General features: G+C 34.6%; 1 long non-coding RNA gene across 2 annotated transcripts in view; it reads left to right on the plus strand.

Annotated features, from left to right (window-relative positions):
• The window catches only part of LOC120503034, a 41,832-nt gene extending 21,959 nt beyond the window's left edge, over positions 1–19,873 (plus strand). The window contains exons 3-4 of one of the 2 annotated variants that reach the window (XR_005627644.1): positions 8,376–8,445; positions 19,138–19,873. This is a non-coding gene — a long non-coding RNA (uncharacterized LOC120503034). The remainder of the gene's footprint in view (positions 1–8,375; positions 8,446–19,137) is intronic. The other variant, XR_005627643.1, reaches the window with a different exon arrangement.
• The last annotated feature ends 506 nt before the right edge of the window (positions 19,874–20,379 follow it).

Raw genomic sequence — 20,379 nt, forward strand, 5'->3', positions numbered from 1 at the left:
GATCTTCTTTTTAAATATGTTTTGTCACAATTTTTTCCATTCCTTTGAAAATGCAGTTACTGTTTATAATTAGACCACATTCATGAACCAAAAGCAATCCCTTTCTTTTTCCCTTCCCAAAGTCACTGCCCAAGAACAGCAATTTTTGATTCAAACACTATGATATTGAGTCTCTAACACGATGATATTGAGTTCATTTTGTATATTTCATTAACTGAAGCTAATGATCAATGTTTAAGATAAATAATATGCAAATGAAAAAATCATTCTCTAATTGACTCATTGTGTTTATTGATTTATCCTATAGACATAGGAATTATTATTCTACCAGAAATGGCAGATGGTCATGTGGACTCTTGACCAATCCTCTTCCCCTCTTATTCCTTCTTTTGTCACTAAAACCAGGTACCAGAAATAAGCAGATTAGATCTGTAACAGAGACAAGGAACAGACATTCCCTTTTTGCTTTATCTGAGTGTAAACACTGAAGATCAGAAATGTATTTTGCATCTTATATTATTCTTAGCAGTTTTGAATAAGGCAGAAGTGCAGTACCCTTTTAAAAATTAATACTTTACTTGAAAACAACTTCCAAACCAGATTTTTTACAGTCATGATAGTCATGATTTCAAATGCCATTTTAAATAGTGCAGTAAAATATTGGTTTACAAACTATGAATTATGATTTATAAGTGATCCTAATACAACACAAATAGCAGTAATGAAGAAAATTGCAAATAGTAAAATTTTATTTCAATCTAATAACAGTATAATTTCTTGGTTGAATAAGGCTACAGAAGCTCTTGACATTTATAGGGTAGTCCAATTGCTCATCTCATTAATAAAAAATAAAAATTCATTTTTAAATGTAATGTATAAATGTTTTTTAAAATCTGAAGGGAAAAATTGGGGATTTCACAAATATTTTGAAATTAAAAATTTGGACTGTTATATGTCTAATATTTTATTTTTCATTTTTGTGAAAGTTAACTTTAAGTGGTTTTTTGTTTACGAGAATTGTCTGTATGCTCCCTTGCTTCCCTCAAGACTTTGATCTTATTTGGGGGGATCTGAACTAGGGGTAATTTTTTTTTAATTTTCTTTGATTTTAGCCTGACTTTTCCCCTTAGTTTTCCAGTTGCACTTTGGATTTACCATACATCTGTAATTTTGCTGGCATGACTGTCTTTTCTCATTGAATGAGCTCATATTCTCTGGATAGTTGTGTTTATTGACTGCATTTTATGAAGCATGTTGTAGTCTGTCTCTGCTGTTTTATTTCTAAGTTTATTTTTTCCACTTCAAAGCAAATTAGCTCTCTGGGCTGACTTGCTGAGTTTGCTGCTGCCAAAAAATGCAGTCTTGTTTTGTTGATCACTGAATTCTCTGAGGCTACAATGTTGTGCTACTGTATTTACATCTCAGTATAAGCTTTGTGGTTACTACTTTCTTGGATCATTTGCCAGGAACTTCATTCAAATAAATCTTTGATAGTGAGGTCAATGTATTTTTGATAGTAACTTCATTCTTGCTGCTGACTCTATTTTCAAATAAGAACTTTCTGCAGGGTTTTGTATTGCTGTCATGCAATTGGTCATTATTATTTTTTAATTACTATTCTTGCAATAGAACCTATGCTTTACTTTCTTCATTTATTTAAAAGTATGAATTAATTTCTGAATGAAAGTATGAATCAGTCTCTTCACCCTTACAAGAAGGGCATGGAAATAAGGGTATATAGAGTTTTGCTGTTTATGATAGCGTATTATGAGTGACATTTTGTTTCCATGTAAGGCTTCTGTAATAGTCTTTTATTGGGCTAGAATGTGTTTTCTTCAGAATTTCTGACTACAATAAAGGTGGAAAATTTACTAAAATTTTACATTTTTGCTCCATTTATGTTTACATGCAGTATCTTCTCTTGTATACTATCAAGTAATCTCTAGATCACCACTAATTAACATTCAATATATGTACGTTCAACACGTTCAACACTTATTTTCTTTTAACCTGCTGGTGAAAATTGTGGTTTGAAATTTTATTATTATCTATCTAGTAGCTAACAGATATTAGAGCTTGAAAAGTCTTATTTGCCTAATTTTTCCTAATGGAAGTCAACAGCACCATGATTAAATTTTCTGCAGTTCATAAGCTGCTGCAATTGAGGCTTTCTCAGGCATTTATGGCTTTCACCAATTTATTTATTTAGGGCATCAAAGGGATCATAATATTGTATAAAAAACAGTGAAAAAATTGTGAACTTTTCTGGTGACACACATAATTATTAATTTTAAATATGTTCAAAGTCTGTTTTGTGTGTTTTTTTCCTTGAATAAAAATTTCCAATCAAACATTTTCTCTCCCTTAACATTCAATAAAAGCTGCGATCAATGAGGGGCTATTAAAGATGTGAATTAAAAGTTCATATATCTACATGATTTAAAGAACAGTTTTCTCAGCTGTTAGTGACTGGAGCCCTTCCTGTGTTAGTGAGGCACCTGCTGAGAAGGTGTGCTGGTTTCTACCACAAAAATGATTAAGTAGTCTTCTGACTGTTCTCTATCTTAATATCCTTGGCAGTGAGTTCTTGTCTCAGGGTGAAGAAAGAACCGCAATGTCCCTCAGCAGACTCTAGACTTCTAACACTGAAATTATTAATTAAAGATATTTAAATTTAGACTTTGGGCAAATATGGAATTTTTGACTACCAGCAACAGAGTTCAGTTGAAGCGTGTTTCCCACTTCTCTGTGTTTCGTGTTTGTTCTTTCATCTAAGGAAAAAATGAATTTATATAAACTCACACTATAAAGGTTCTGTCAGTGGGTGAAATGAGATATATACACTCATTTGATTACTCAGAACCTTTTAATCTTATTTTCTCCCCATATCCTGAAGCAGAGGGGCAGTGATAGAGCAGCTTCGATGGGCACCTGGTAGCCAGCCGAGGCCAATGCACCACACTGTCCAGCTAAGTTAAATACAGCAAGTTTGTCACGTTTCTCATTTGCTACTGCACAGATATCAGCAGTAGCATGTGTATGAGGAAATAGAAAGTGAGCTGGTGCATTAGACAGAGCAGATCTAGTGGGGTGTTGTATCAATCCTCCCATGCCCCGGGATACAGAAACGGCACACACATCATGTAAAGCGAAATTATGATAAAGGTGATGCCTTCCTCCCTTGCTGCCATGTAGCCAGGCTGAAATCTGAGGATAATGGAATGTAAGTTGATAAATCACAGATATATGAGCATTCAGGGTCTGTGCAAGTAAATTAAACAATCCTGGGGAGCCTTTCTGGACTCAGTTGTTGATGGTAAGATGGTAGAATTGATTTCAATAGACCCAGCTTACACTTCTCCAGGAAGTTTTTTAGCCTTGCTTAGGAGCTGATGTGTGCTCCAGAACTCCATATTTCTAATTATTTTTACTCTTTCTTTAATATTTAATTTGCTTTCAATGTGGACCTCAGCTTCATGCCTACCTGCATGACTTTCTGTCGCATTACTTTTGTCTCTTGGTTTCCTGTATATCCTGCTGTGAGAACACCGTTGCCTGTCTCAAACACTGCCAAAGCCATAGAAGGGATTTGCCATAAGATAAATCACCAGAATGGGAACTTGAGATGAGCACAGAAGGGAGGAATTTGCAACAGGAAATTGCTGATTCCTGGCCTGATGGGGCGAGACCTGGTAAGCACATCCTGGTTAACACATATGGACAAAAATTCCCACTGTGGAAAACTGTGTGAAAGGAAGCAACTCCTCCTACGCATATCACCAGTCAAACAAAGACCACCATGTTGTTTCATACTAATCAACCCCAAGGGATCTGCTATCAAGAACCTCAGTTACCCTGCCTCAGAAGTGGCTCCTAACACCTGCCCAGCTCCTTTTTACCCTTCTACCTCTTAAGTATTTCATTGCCTTTTTTGAAGTAGCTTTAGAAAATGAATAAACATGAGCCAACACAATATTTGGGGCTCTAACATTGCCATGTGTAATGTCTCTTTTTTCAACTTGTGTTATGTACCTTGTAAACTCTGAGAAAATCCTGTGTTTGCATAATGGGACTTCAGTCCCATCAGAAGGCACTTGTGCAATGAAAGTGATTAATATAGTACGTCACAGTTAGAGAGTATTCCAATTATGCAGAATAATAATGAAGGTGCTTTTTTCAGGTCCACATTCCTTTATTGGATTGGTTTAAATTTAGTAAGCATTATAAAAGCTGCGAAATGTTACTGATTTGCATTTCAGAGTAGTGAGAAAGCATAACATTGGGGTTTTAGAAGTGCAAATTTCCTTAGTGTCTTTCTTTATCAGAGGATATTCTTGGATGACAGACTCAGACTTGATTTACTACCAAACAGAAATACCATTGCAGTCAGAGAAATTTACATGCTTAAGTAAGTCCTATATTATATGAAAAAAATATTATATTGTTTCAAGGACAATATTGACATTTTACCTTTTTAGTCTTATGTTTTATCTCAGTACTTTCAAACTGTATTTAAGAACAGAAAGGTAAAAAAAAGTATTAATATAACTTATGATTATGTATATATTATTAGAAGTACTATATACAACTGTATTTAATTTTGTAATTGTATTCTTCCATTCATATTAACATTATATATTAAAGGGTTTTTTTTAAGACTGCAAAGAAATTATCTTTTTCTCTACCTGACTTGAATTTGTTCTTTGGTATTAAAAAAAATAAATAAAAAAGTAGCAACTTGGTTCCAGAATTTGAATTAGAAGACAGTGAAGTTTTCTTTATAATATGTAATGCCTTATGGAATTTTTTTAATGTCCTCTTTGGTATCTGATAATGTCCCATTTCTGTTTTTTTCCTTGAAGATTGAAATTTTCTTAAGGGATGACAGAACTCGTATTGTTGATTATGCAATTGGAACTCAGTGTAGTTGAACCAGTATATCAAAATTAAGCACACAGTATTTCTGTGGGTAATAAACACTCTGAAGTTCTTTGGAAGATTGATTCTGAATAAACCTCTGATACCAGGGGAAAAAAAAAAAAAGGTAGCTTGTTTTTATATCTGGAAAATTTATTTTATTTTAAATACAATAAAATTAGTTTTTTCATCTAAAAAAACCCCTTAACATTAAATTTCAATATTAAGTCAGAAATACACTCTCAAATGGAGTTTCTCTCTATAGCAGAACTCAATCACTTCTGCAATCTAATATCTCATTCCTATTGCATTAGAAATTGGGTTTTAGACAAGAAAAAACTCATTCACTGCTGATAGTATGCAGTACAAATAAACTGCTCAAGATTGAATTCATATTCATTTTATATCCAAGATCAAATCTAAAACTTTTTGTGAAAGTCTTCATGTGAGTCTTGAAAATTACGACTGCTGTGATGTATCCAGGGCTTTAATTTAAGTTTATGGTTTAGGTAGTGATGAGATGTGAAGGGGAGTCTAAGGAAATATATGTTTCTCTTTTTTCTAATTTTTAGTAAATATCTGACCTTCTGATGCATTTAGCTGTCATTTAAATTTACAAAATAATGCAAATAGATGATTAATATAAAACCAATACACCCACAGAAGTTTTTTTTCAGGCAACCCTTGTAACCTTCTTAAGGACTTCGCCTCTTTACTATAAGACTTATGACACCCTGGGACAGTTGTTTTCACAAATAGCAGTTATGACCTTGTGTTTCTGGTGCCATTTCTGTACTGGGAGGCAAGTTCAGTTTTATTGCCAAACTCAGCATTTGTTATGAGGTTTGGTGGCTGTTATTTGGATCATGTGTTTTGTGGCTGTAGAGATGTGTGGATAAGTAGAAGGTAGGAGAATAGAGATAGTGGTGAAGGTAATCTCACCCCTAAGGAGTTACAGCTGTGCCAATTATCAAGAATGAAGAACAAGCCTGCCCTTAATAGGCCACAGCTGGTTCCAATTAGGAGGGGTATTGTAAAAGAGTAGGTTGGCTGGTTGAGATGTAAGATGGGGTTTGTTGGCTGTGCAGAGGAGAAGACGGAGTCAGTGCTGTGAGGAGCTGCTCATGAAAATCTCCAAGAAGGGATGAAACCTTTGCAACAAGATGTCAACAATTGGTGATGCTGATGGGATCAAGGACACAGGACAGTGCTGGGCTCCCCCTGAATGGCAGTGTGTGCAGTGGGACACAAGCTGTGTGACAGAAGTGGCAAATGGCATGGCCACAGCAGTAGGCAGTGCCTCAGCAATAGCATAGCCCCCAAGGAATATGGGGGAAGGTTTGCTAAGTTGCTGCAATGTGAGAACTGGAACAGAAGCACCATGGAGCTCTGAGAGGCAGAGTCAGAGCTGCACAGATAACATGTAAGAGAAGCCCTCTAAAATTGTATAGTGGCTATCTCCACAGTAACCTGACATGATTGGGAGTCAGCTGTAGGGTAAGGTGCAGCTGGAGATGGAGCCCAGGGTAGCATTGAGAGCCACAGGGGAAGCTGCCTCGGTAGGACCTGACAGATTTCCACACCTGAGGTACAGGTGAACTACTGGGGATACAATGGGAAATAACGTATGGAGTGCAGAACAGGTTCTTATATATATATGGAAAGAAGTTAAAAAAAGACTAAAATGTAGTGTCAAAAAGGGGGCAAGGCAGCTGCAGATTTGGCTGCCACCTGGAAATCACTTATAAGACTTTAAAAGAATGGAAAACAGAGCAAGATAAGAGAGGCTGGCAGTGATCAACTAATACAGCAAAAACTGTAGAAGGAAGAAGAGAATTATTAAAACAGCAGTTGTAGCTGGGAAAAGAGTAACTCTCTTATTTAGTATAGTGTATTTGTTTGCTAATTAAACATGTGCATTTTGTCTGTGAATTGCAACTATGAATCTTTGATGAAGCATAAGTACACTGGATAGATGCTGGATCAATGTTGTTCACAGTTCTATAGCTGTTCATGAATTTATGTGACTGTTGATTTGTTGCTGTCTTAATATATAGCCTTTAACTTATTATTGTGAGTTACCTTCTAAAGTTGTACAGCTGTTGATATTGTCAATATTCTAGAAATATCAATATAAAGTTTTCCGATGATATGTAATGTAAGTTTGGGTAACGAATCAAAGTCAGCACAAACACATTCTAAAGTTAAACAGAAATGACACAAAAGACGATTATACTGGGTTTACTATCTTCTGCAAAGGGCCTCGCAAAAGATCGTAAACACATGTTAGTTTAACTCATTTTTGTGACTTAATCTTTGATTAGGCAATTAGGCATGGATCTGAAGATTTTGATGATAAGTACTCTGTGAATTTAGAGAATGAATCAAGTCTATGCTCTGAAAAAGCAAAACTGAATTAGAACTTAGAAACATATACTTTCACTGTGATATAGAAGTCTAAGCACAAGGGTTTTTGGTGATGAGCCTTAAGTTGATGTTCTAGATTCTGAAAAGCAAAACAAAATCACAACTTAGAAACATATGTTCTTACTGTGATATGTTGCCTGAACACTCATATAACTGTTCGTCCTAAGTAATAGATGTGAATATGTTATAATGTCAATTTACTTGAACATAACTTTCTAGAGATACTGCAACTTTGTAATTAAAAGAAAAGGGGGAATTGTGGATGGATAAAAGGTAGGAGAATAGAGATGGTGGTGAAGGTATTCTCACCCCTAAGGAGTTATAGCTGTGCTAATTATCAAGAATGAAGAACAAGCCTGCCCGTAATAGGCCACAGCTGCATCCAATTAGGAGGGGTACGATAAAAGAGCAGGTTGGCTGGTTGAGATGTAAGATGGGGTTTGTTGGCTGTGCAGAGAACAAGAAGAAGTCGGTGCTGTGAGGAGCTGCTCATGAGAAATCACCAAGAAGGTATGAAACCTTTGCAACAAGATAGCAACAGTGATGCTGTAAAAAAATTTGGTGGCAGAAAATCTGGTGGCTGCTCTTCATGTTAGCGTTAGCTTTTCCTGCGTCTGTGGTTATTTCAAGGATTATGTGATTTCTAGTCCTCTCCCCTCTTCCTAACCCCTGCCTGATGTCTCACTCTGTGGTAGTTAATGCAGATCCTATGGCTACATTAATGAATACTGTAATTCATTGCCAAAAAAAAATAATCTACAGGCGTTTCTTTGTCATGATTTTGATGTGGATTTTTCAGGAGATTGATTGATATAGTGATTTATACGGAAACCCAGCACATTTTCATATCCCATGGTTTGTATTTAAGTTTGGAAATAGTCTTAGATGTTGGGAACAAGGATATATGTATACTCAAATTACCATAGCCACAACAACATGGGCTATTAATGCCCATTAATTAATATATTCCTGAAATTCTGTAAAAGTCTTGTTCTTAAGCAGACAATTACTGATAAGGACATCTCTTTTAGAACTTTAGTGACATAACAAGAAAACAGGACAAAGAAGCCTCTGGACCCACTCTGAGGGGCTGACCTAGGGGTGAGTTCCTGGGGTAACTAATCTCCTGTTGGATGTATCTGCTAGATATACTAATTAATTAACCCTATAGAATTTGTAGAAATACTGTATCACATGTGCATATAGCACTATTTTGTGCACCTGAAAGCTTTCATTAAAGATTTATTTGACTTTATGTTGTCATTCTTAATGTTGTCTGGAAAGGTTTTATGCTTTATACCAGGCAACAGTGTCACATAGTAAATAGCTTCGGCTGAAACTTCTAGGAAATTTTATCTAGGTCTTAAATGTAAGGGAATGTCTGAAGCATCAGTCTGTTGGGCTGTAGCACCCCTATTTGGGGTATCTTTTGTGTTGCATCTTTTTCTGATGAATTTTTCACAGTTGATTCAGTTTGACTAAGACCTGTTGTTGACAGGATGACTGTTAGCTGTGGGGAATCATAGAGAGATGATGTTGCTTATACTTATTTATTTAGTTTTTTTTTTTTCCTGCCTATTTGCTTTCCAAAGTGTCTGAACACAAAATTAGTAGCTTTTTTATTGCTTGAATTGGAGTGCAACATTGGTTTAGAAACTGTTCCATTAATCCTTTATTATAAATCACTAGCACGATTTCATAGGACTGAAAACAAAATTGTTTTTGTTTTTGTAAGATCAAGAACATTTCTGTGTGGATATATATAGTAGTTTCAGATGGATTTATTATGGTAATTAAACTAAAGACAGAAAATTAAGAAATAGGATTCATTTTCATTAGAGCAAGTGATCATGTTTTTTCACTTTTTATAACTTTCATTACATAAAAACAAAATTAATGTTTTGATTATCAGGCAATTGTTTTGATTGAGATCCTCGTGCCAGAAATTTCTATCTTGAGGCAATACAACTCTAAATCAAACAAAGGATCTCTTCATTAAGCAAAGCAGAGCCTTAGCAGAATTCTTAAGATCTGTGGCATGCATGTGCCATAAGCAGGAAGAAATCAATGTTAGCCCTCCACTCAGATGATAATTACAATTTGCTAACACTGGCTCCCTAAACATTATAACACTTTTACACAGTAAGAGAAAATTAGTCTTAGAATTTTAGAATTTTTCAAATAGCTTCTCTGATCAAGAGCTGATGGCAATGTGTTCAGTGCCACAGCACAGAGATTAGAGCAGTGCCTCTTCCTCCAAAGGCACTCTGTAACATGATCTTCATTCTCAGTGATACACACATCTCTCTTCCATAACCATAGTGTCTACTACACTGTAGAGGCAAGATGTTTTTTCACAGTCTGCAAATCAATCCCAAGTAAATATCCTGTCTGTGATTCATTTCTTGAATTTGTAAACTTGAATGCAAAGTGTCTATCAGTATCAAGTGGTAATACATATGATGACTTAGGCACAGAGTGCAAGGAGTGACAGCCTACAAATAAATTCTCCTCACTGCAGCTGCAACCATGGCCGTAATGAAATCTTATCTATATTATTTCTTACCTTTTGAAGACTGCAGGAGTTGAATATATTTGCTTACTTATCTTTTGGATAGAAATTGCTCTGGACTTCATGTAGTCTCTCCCTAAAGAATTACTCAGACAGAATAATGAATAATAAAATTGTGTAGATGGAGTCCAATTGGATGCCAGTGAGAACATTGCAAAAAGATTTTTCATTTGTCATTCATAAAAAAACATTGACATTGGGAAGATAGATATATTTGGTTTTCATTTATTTCCTCAGGATGCAATATGACATAACTCTAAGAATAAAACTGCAGGTAGCACTTGCTGAGGTAACAATCCAGATGGTGGGAAGGTGATCTTGAATATGTGACTTCGTAAAATTTGATCTAAATTTCTCCTACTGAATGAGACTGTTTAAAAAATCACAAAACCCATATCAGATTAGTCTTCAGCCATGCCTAAAACAACCATGCTATAGTGTTGCAGTTATTTCTGTTATAAGTGAATTCACAATGCTTTCTTTGCTTAGTGTAATGCAGGAAATTAAATGTCAGTTTGACAATAGTGAACCAATACAGCCTTTTTGCAGCACAAAAGATAAGCATCATGATCCATGAAACAGATACCAGTGGCGTTTACTCAGCAGCAATCAGTGCTGTCAGGAATCCCCAGAGAACACCCCAGGAACACTTCCATTTTTAGAGTGATCCTGGTCTCATTCAGTTTCATCAGCTCCTGCTATTCTGGCAAATATCAAATTAACACCAATTTAAAGACTCCTTAGTTGACATTACAAAAATTAGTGACATCAGAATAAGTAAAGCTGTGATTTAGGGTCTTAGTTACTATTAATGTTGCAAAGAGTGGTATAAATTTAATCTGAGATGAGAAAACTTGAAATATTTTTCAGAAATATAAAGAAATTTAAATCACCAAGAATGTCTCTATAGGCCACTTTTCCTAGATTTCAAAGAAATGGCATAATTATGTCATAACAGCTTGCCTGGAAAACACTTCAGAAAAAAATAAGATCTTGAATGGCTGGTCTTGGTGACTAAAGATTATATTTGTTGGGTGTTGCTGCCATGGAAACAACTGAGAAACTTCAAAGCGAACAAAGATTTTACTAATGATTATTTTGGATTACAAAAATGTAGTAACTTATCTGAACATTATGAACTACTATTACTCTTTAAACCCTCAAAGAACCTTCTTCAAAATGTTTACATCTTTCAGAAGAAAAGTATTTGGAACAAAAGAAAAACAAAACAAGTTCTGAGGGGAGATAGAGAGCTGGAAAACATCCATGAACTTTTGGCATTTACAACTTTAATATCAGAGAGTCATTGCTAATATATTGAATGATACGAAAGTGCAGCTGTCACTTGCCAGAATTGTGTGATTGAGTAAAAAGTAAAAATACATATACAGAGCTTATGGTATTATAGGAAACAGAATTGCCTTTGCCCATTTCTTTTAATTATCTTAAAATTCTGAAGTTTTTTTGCCGGCATTTTCTTTTACACAAGAAACCATGATTAGTATGTCACAGTAAACCTGTTCTAGACAGTGTAGTGGTTTTTGATGAGCTCTTCTTACTCTACTTATAATCACAGTCCTGGAGAAGTACTGCTATAGTACTAGAAAACTATACTGGCATGGTCATGTAGTCATTGGGAATGTTTATTTTTTGTACAGGCACTAACTAGTCTTGGCCTATGCCAGCTGCCATTATTCTGGCTGATTACCAGGTGTGGTTTGCAATTTGCAGAAGTCAAGACAGGGTAATATGATAAACTCACATTGTTTTGAAGGACAAAATTCGCCTTAACACCTTATAGGATGAATTTCATATCCTATGACAGCTTCAATCCTGTTTTCTGGTTAAACTGGCAGAAAAGCAATGCATGTATATCTGTACATTTGTAGAAATTAGTAATATTGTTTGTGATATTGAGCAGAAACTAAAAAAACCACTCTGACAATATCTGAAGGTTTTTTAAAGGATAATTTAAACATTATGGGCCAAAGATCTTACAGATGTGTTTTATGCAAGCATCACATCTGTGTGTGTGTGCAAAAATCTTAGAGCAGGTTTGATTTCTAATCCATAAACATTTCTTATGAAGAAACACATGTTTTGTGGTGTTAAGTGATGGTTGCGATAGTCCACAACAACAGGTAAGAATTACACTGCAAATTGTAACAAAAAATAAATGGGTTTGTAAAACCTTGTAAATTCAAAGTAAAACACACAGACACATCAGCAATGAAATGGATGTTTATTGTGAAATAAATGTAATACTGAGGCTGAATAACACTACATTTGTTACTTTTTCCAAAATATTCTGGAAAATTTGTGTTAATAGGTGTTATTATATAAAAGTATTTTTATGCATCTTTAAAACAGATGAACAAAATTAGGACCCATCTGAAATAAAGCAATGTCATGAGTATGCATTTATTATTCAATTAATTTTGAGTATTTTCTTTTAAGAGTAAAAGTGAATTATCTTTTTCATTAAAGTACCTCTTAGTTTTGTACAAATACTTTAAAATTCCTTCTGGTAGTGTATAAGTCAAAGCAGGAAAGCAGGATATTTAGACATTTTATTTTGTTAAGAGAGGGATTTTTTGATTTTTTTCCCCCCCCCAGAATCAATATAATCTGAGATCTCAGAGCACTAGTACTTACTTTGCCCATCCAGCTATTTACCAGAAAATAAAGAATTTGTTTTTAATATAGAAATGTATTCAAAAGCATATATCCAAATAATTTCATGGTCTCAGTTTACATTAAAAGAGCTATTGAATATAGTAGTATCCTCATACAACATTTCTGTATTCTCAGATTTCTGACTCTTGTTATGATGATTAATTAATAGGAACAATTAGGAAGATGAACCCCAAGGTTTTCATGAGTCCTTTTTTTTTCTTTTTAAAGAACAGATTGTGCCATTCAGGGCAATTATAGATGGTATTAGCATAGGAGTGAGGCTAAGGGCAATGTTGCATCTCCTCTGAAGAATAAAAATAAAAGGACAGTCTTTGTATCTAAGCAACAGTCCTGCCTGATGCTGAAGGAGAACATCATCTCTCATGCCTAACTATTCCTTTAACATGAATGAACCCCTGGAGGCACTTGTATGAAGAGTTGCTTGTGCTCCAGGGCTGCCATTCTGCAAAATTTGAAACGTAGTACCTTATTTCCTAGGTTTAACACAGTTCTCTAAACAATCACCTGAGAATTGAACTAGCTCAATAAATGTCTGCATTCTTATCAGTTGCTGAGATTATTACCACGTCAATCTTTACTTCAGTCAAAACAGTTGGGAGTTTTTTTGATGCCAGTGTAGAAATCGTGACGACCAGGCTGCGATTCCTACCACACAGAGCTCTCTGCTGAGAACCAAAACTAATAATTCAGTCTGGAGGATACAGAAAATTCTACAGCTCTGGAAAAATAGCAGCTGGAAAAAAAATCTGGAAAAAATCACACCACTGAGAATAAGAAGCCATCTTTATAATGTTTCTATCTTTTTAAAATTTTGAAGAGCAAGAAGATGTTGCATCAATAAATTTTTTAAGAAGCTTTTTCACTGTCCTTATGAGTTTAAGATGGACTAAATACTGTTCTTTTTGACATAAGAATGATGGAATGCAGAGAAAGCAGTTTAAGACAGGCTAGAAGAATTGCCATGGACCTCAGAAAAGGGTGCTAAAATGAAAATGAAGTGGCAACTGTGAGTTAATATTAGCAAACAGAAAGTGTGAACATGCAGTTGTGTTGTGTGGATCTATGCATTGACAAAATGTTCTTTGGGATTGCAGTGCTTTTAGTCCTTAATGTCACAAACCCCTATTTTTGAAAGCAAATTTTTTATTAAAACTCGGAGTTCCTTTTAGATTATGAGCAAACTACAAATTACTGAAACTGGTGTTAATTTTGTTCACTGAGGAAACATAGAGATTTAGTGGTAGAAATAGGGAAAAGATATTCTCATTGACTAAGTTTCAACCTTTACTTTGAGTCCTGGACATAACAGCAGAATGCATGAGAGCATTTAATTTATAGGGTCGGCAGATATTTGTCATTGTCCTTCTCTGAGTTTTGAGAGGGCAGGGTACTAGAATCTCTTGTTCTCATAGATCAAAGCCATGTTTACCTGGCCTGTGTGTTATGTCAAGGACAAGTTCTGCTAATTCCTAGAATGTAGTTGTATCTGATTTTTGCTTTAATATCTAAGGAATCATTGTATATAGGTGCAATGCTCTTGAAGTCAGAATGGTATCTACATCCAAACAATTGTCTGAATGAGAATAAGCTAAGGAGTGGAGGTCTTGTATATGCATTTCCCCAGCAACAAGTTGCACGTAATACTGTTAATTAAACCACAGAAGTCTGTAATTTTTAAAAGAACTAATGGATCTCTCTTTAAAAGCTATATAATCTAGGATAAAATCACAATCTGTAAGATGCGCTGATCTTCCTTTGATCTTCCTTTAATTTTTCTACTATAACACTACATCTTGGGAGAACAGCAGTCTGGGTAAATCTGACAGATAAGGCGTTTTCCTTTCTGTGGTTGCTGAGCCAGTCTGAACACCTGTTCTGCTCCTGTGTAATTTCTCTGCACACAGCTTCAAATAGTGTTTGATGATCACCCACAGCATTTGTAATAAAAACTGAATAAGAGCTCCGTACAGACAAATGCATCTCTAGTGAGCTTGACTGTGGGTTTGAGATATGAAAGAAAATATAGTTCTTCAATATTAAATAAGACTTTCTCACTGAACTAGATGTGGACATTGATCTTCAGTTCTGGAGTCAAAGAAGAAATAGAGCAAAGTCTGCTTTTATTTTGCTGGAACTGGCAAAGGAAATATAATTCAAGAATGAAGAGCAGTCACAGGAAAACAAAACATACAAACAAAATCTTCCATTTGGCAAAAAGACTGCATCATACTATTCTGTATGTGGACTTTCAGTGATAATCTGGCCTTTGCAGTCCCTGAGCTCAAATGTAACAGTGGCCAGGCTTAAGAAATTAAGTCTTCATCTGAAGAGTACAAAAGAATGAATACCATCACAGTGAGTCTGACCTGCCTTGTGCCAGTTTGAGCTCCTGACTAAAATTGAAGGATTCTACTGGTTTCAGTACAGCAATATCAATCATATGACCCTGTGCTTTATTTGGTTTGTCAGTCACTTCCTGTAATTAAGTTCAAAGTTTTTGTTTGAACTTCATGTTTACATTTCAATCATTTGAGAAAATAAATTATATTTTCAGAGGTTGACCTTGAATAGTAATGGATTTTTGGGGCATAATTTTCTAAGAAGCAGTTCAGAAGTGAGGGAAGAATACTGTTGTCCAATGGATCTTTTCAAAATAATTTTTTGTGGCTGATTTTGTCAGTCTTGGTTTGGTATCACAAAACACTTGCCTGGATACCTCGTAAAAATTTAGAATTTTTTAGAAGTGGTTTGAACAAAATATTTATTAAAAAAATATCTCTAATCCCATAGTCAAACCCTGTTTGATTTCTGAATTTGAAAGCTATGATAATACTTTGCTACAATATTTAAGGATATTTAGTCCTAACTTCCATACTCCATGCCTGCCACTATAAATAATGAATGATATATTGAAAAGAAAGTGTGAAAGAAGATTCCATTCCTATATCAAATTCAATTCAATGACATCTAAAAGCTATAAATACTTCTTTCTTTAACAAAAGATTTGGTTTTTTCTTTAATAAGAATTTGCTGAAGATAATCTTCTTAAATAAAAGTACTATCTCTGACCAACCGTGTTGGAGTGTTGCTGATGACCCTTATGAGAAAAACCTCCCAACAAAAACAAAACAAACAAAAAGCACCAAAATACTTTGCTTACAGAAGAAAACTATGGTTGTTATAAATCTCTGCTGGGTTTGATAATATGTATTTTAAATCCCATTAATTAAATGCCTTCAGAAAAACCAATTTGCCTTGCTGGAGTTTCTGTTAGTCTATCTTAAATGTCATCAACATGCGGAAGAGACCTCTGAGCTGTTTGTGCAGCACATGGATTATGCAGTGTATCATGGAAGGGCACTGTCTCACCACAGTACCATCTGCTTCAAAGTGCAGGGGGAAATGCTGAACACTTCCCTCAGTTTCATGCCATAAAAACAGTGAATAGGAGCTCATTAGCCTACAGCAGCTCCCATTGTAATCACATTATATTCATGCAGAGAAAATTGCTTGCCTGAACAGTAAGTCCTTCCTATTGTTTAACACTGGTTGGATGCTTCCTGCCATTTCTGCAGCCCAGATCGCTTTCATTGTTTTTGCTGCTGGAGAAATATTTTGTCGACTTTCAATTTGAAAAACATTCTGCTATCTCCAGTGAAAAATATTGCTTTATAGAGCAACAGTCTGAATTGGAACTAGACTGGAATTTTTCTCACGTTATCATTATTTTTGTTAATTTTCTTCAGGGAAAAATTAAATTATGTTGATAAAAAGAAAAATCACTGGTTCAGATACCAAAAAGGCAAATTGTGTAAATAGTAATCAAGTAGATTGCAAGCTCTCTGAAATATTACTCCAGTACTTTACCCTCCTACCCCATGAGTTGCACAATCTTTGTAATTTAATTTTTTTAAAATTTTGATAATTGTTATGAAAAGAGGTAAGCAAAATATATTCTACAGCATTTCAGCTTCATCCTGATGAAGATTAAACAGAAATGGTAGATGGACTGAACCTTTTGTGTTTCACAGAGGTTTCCACTGTTGTCCATAGGGTTGTGCTGCTTTGCTGTAGTGATAAACCTCCAACAAATTATTACTTAATTACTTTTACAGGGTTAGGTTTGAAAAGCAGCCCAATCTATTGCTCTTCTAGCAGTACATACCGGTGATTGAAAAGAAAACCACTCAAATATAATAATAGTTTTCTTTTTTTTTTCTGTTTAAAACCTTAACCTTTCTATTTCTTTTACTGCACTGTGTGTAAGGCTAGGCATTGTGAAGCCCAGGTTACTGTAATGTGTTTTGCTGCATGTACACTAATATGTTCCAGGGAGGTAAATTTGGTTGTGGATGCCAACTATTCCATGCTAAGTCTGCTTCCCTAGACTGTGAATTCAGTGAGTACTAACAGCTAGTAACTTGCAGATTTTGCTTGAATGAGGTAATCAAAAGGCAAATATGTAGAATACTTTCCAGCCCCTGAGAACTTTCACATTTTTAATGAAAAATACTTACCATGAAACCTGCACTCAGGGTTACCAAATGGAAATGGTTAAGCATTTCATTGTTTCATAATTTTTCCCATCTGTCTTTGCATCTCAGTTATGACTCAACTGAGATAAAATAAAGCTCCTCTGACATTTTTCAGTAATCTTGAAAAATGAAATGTGGTGATGGTGGTATCAAATTTGGTGTTTATGGTGGTGATTAAAAAAAATTTCGTTTGTTTCCCAACATACTCAGCCTCAACACCATACTCCGGTTTTTATTTTATTTCTGTGCTTCCTCAGTGAAAATAATTGCACAGGGAGAATTTCTGGCCTTACTCAAATAAAAGAGAATTTTTACTGCTTTTCATTTGAGTCAGAGTTTGAACATGAGTAATGTGATTTTTATGCAACTTTATTTATTTTTAGAGTTTTGGTATAACAAAGACTATGAAGAGGTAAAAAATATTTCAAACAGCCTGTGGTCTAAGTAGTGTACATCTACTGTGATACAGGTGAATTCCAAAGCTTTATTCTTTATCTTGGTGTTATGACAAACTGTGGGAATCATTTGACCTATGTATTTTTTCCTTGTGCTTTGTGTCTTAATTTGCTTTATTTTACCTTGTTTTCCAAACATTTTCCTATTAATTAATATTATAGCCACCCTGTATTTTATGAGAAACATTTGAAATTGTCTGGAAAAAACCTTGGAACTTCACTAGGTAGCGTTGCACCATATTTTGGCAACTGGTAAATCTAGGGATGACGTGCATCTCGTACCTGGGGCACAGGAGCAGAGCAGAAATGAAAAGGAGTTTATTTCCATTAAAGCTATTGTGATTTTACTTTAAAATTATTTTTGTTTCAAGTAAAAGCCAATGAGACTCATCTAGTCCTTGAGCTTGAACTTTATGTGCACGTTTAGCATCTAAGAGACAAGTATATGGAAATATCTTCTCTCTTCTTAAACCTCACAATTTTGTCACATGATAAGAGTATTGCCTACTTTAGTCTATATAGGGAAAAACTGTTGGGGATTCCACAATATTTTAAGATTTTTTTTTAAGCTTTTTCAAACCTTCCTGATATTATCAAATTGCAGAACCTAGATTTATGTTTTTACAGAATTCTGGACTCTTTGGAGTTAATTGTGAGAAATTTTAGCTGTAAAAATGCTTTTATTAGCTCTTTTTTATTTTTTTCAAGGAAAAAAGTAATTTATAAGATTAATCTGAATTAATATTGTTGAAAATTTAAAAGTAAATTACATGTTTTAATTCCTAAGTGCTCATTCCTTACCGATTCATTTTATTTTAGCAGACAAGCTGATTTTCAGGGCACTTTGTGCTTTAGATTTGTTTACAGTCTAAGCTTGACTAATTATAGTAGAAAAATGTTATTTGTTGTGGGTAAGGACAGAGAGATTTACAAAGAGGTAAATGCTTGGAATTAATATGCTATTTTCTTTAAGATTTAAACACTTCTAATCCCCTATCTACCTTAATTAAATCTGTGAAATTGCTGTAGTCATCATTTATGGGTATGCATGTTAATCTTGATTACAAAATAAATGGGGATGTGGTTTTTAAGCACCATATAATTAAGGAAACAATCGTAATCTCATGAAAATTAGTAAATACAAATTAAATTCTTTAAGTCTTAATTGCAAAGAGCTAATAGACAGAAATGTGATTTAAGCATGATAAACTAGAGCTTTCTGAAACTGTATTTTTGGAAGTTGAGGGGTTTCTGAGTATGGATCCAGTACAACCTGTTTCATTTATTCAACAGACACTGCCAGTTTCCCTCCATGTTTTGCTGGTGTTTCAGTGGGCTTTCAAGGGAAATTTGTGGAATAGATATATTCAGAGAAAATAGATCTTTAGAAAGACATTTCTCATTTGAAGTGAATCTCAGAATTATGTTATTGGATGAGATTGAAAAATGTCTTACCCAGAAGGTATGAGGTTTCTAATCCCTCCAAAACACCAGCTGAGTAAACTATCTTTTTTTCACTTTGTTTTCCATGCAGATTTCTGCCAGAAGTTTGTTTTTATAACGATACAGGGAAGATGGCTCACTATTCACTGTAGAAGTCTGCAATTACTTCAGTTTCATTCTGGCTTTAGAGATATCCCAGCCTCATCAACAGAATTTCAAATTTTGCTCTTGTTCACCACACTGCTTTCACTTATTTTCATCTTAGTGTCGTCAAAAAACTTTCAAAGTGTATTCCTTACTCTGTCACCTGCACCATCCACCTATGAAATAGCAATGGCTTTAGAGATGTTCAAAGTGACCTGCTACTGCACCCTCTTAGATTAACAGTCCAGTTGCCATTCACGTTTGTTAATTACCTTCAGAGGGATTTGGTTTGTGTTGGTTTACCTTTAATGAACATTGTCTTTATGATAAATTAGATAGATGCATTTTTACTGATTATCTTCAAACATGTGACAGACAATGACAAAGTATTATAGAAGAAAGATCCATGACTATTTGGCGGGAAAACCTCCTCCTACACTTTCCTTCTGACCCCTTGCTCTTTTTGTAGTTGGTTTTTGTTATATCTATTTGGTAAAAAAAAATTAAATGCAAATGTATTCCTTTCTTCTTTAATTATCTGTTCTTGTAATTACTCTTCACTTAAAACCTTTATTACCTTGTCTTTATCTTGTCTATGAAACTGATTTGTTAATTTTTAAATAAAAAAGTGATCTGTTTACTTATTTTCTGCTTTCCTTCCTCTCTTCAAGCACTAACAAAGGGTGGAGGGGATTGTGTATGTTTTGTTTTTCAGAATAAATTTTATTTGCTCTAAGCAAGTTGTTTGATTTTTCTACCTCTAGCAAGGAATTAGTTGTGCACAGCCATCTCTAAATTGAATTAGTTTGCAGATGGTCCTCTTATTTGTATGCTTTAAAAGGATTAAAATCTCAGGGTTCAGAGTACTGACCAACCTCTGCAACTTTAAATTTTTTCTTCTTCTTTGTTTTAAAGCAATTTATTTATCAGTTCTAATGTCCAGGGTTTTATCCATGAAGCTTTTAAGCTTATTAGGAACCGGCCATCTGGAACAGTATATTAGGAAAAGCTTCTCAGTGGAATCTGTTATAATTATAACATATTTGTTTCGATGTGTGTGCTTAAAAATTTTATTTCTTCTCATCAAGGCTTAGAAGTCAACTGAAACTCATCTTTCAATCAAATATGCATGTAGAGTGAATTAAAATTTGAGTTGGCAGGATGCATTTATCTAAATGGAAGCAGACCT

The sequence above is a fragment of the Passer montanus genome, unplaced genomic scaffold (assembly GCF_014805655.1).
Source record: "Passer montanus isolate IOZ18808 unplaced genomic scaffold, ASM1480565v1 scaffold24, whole genome shotgun sequence".
Classification (NCBI taxonomy): domain Eukaryota; kingdom Metazoa; phylum Chordata; class Aves; order Passeriformes; family Passeridae; genus Passer; species Passer montanus.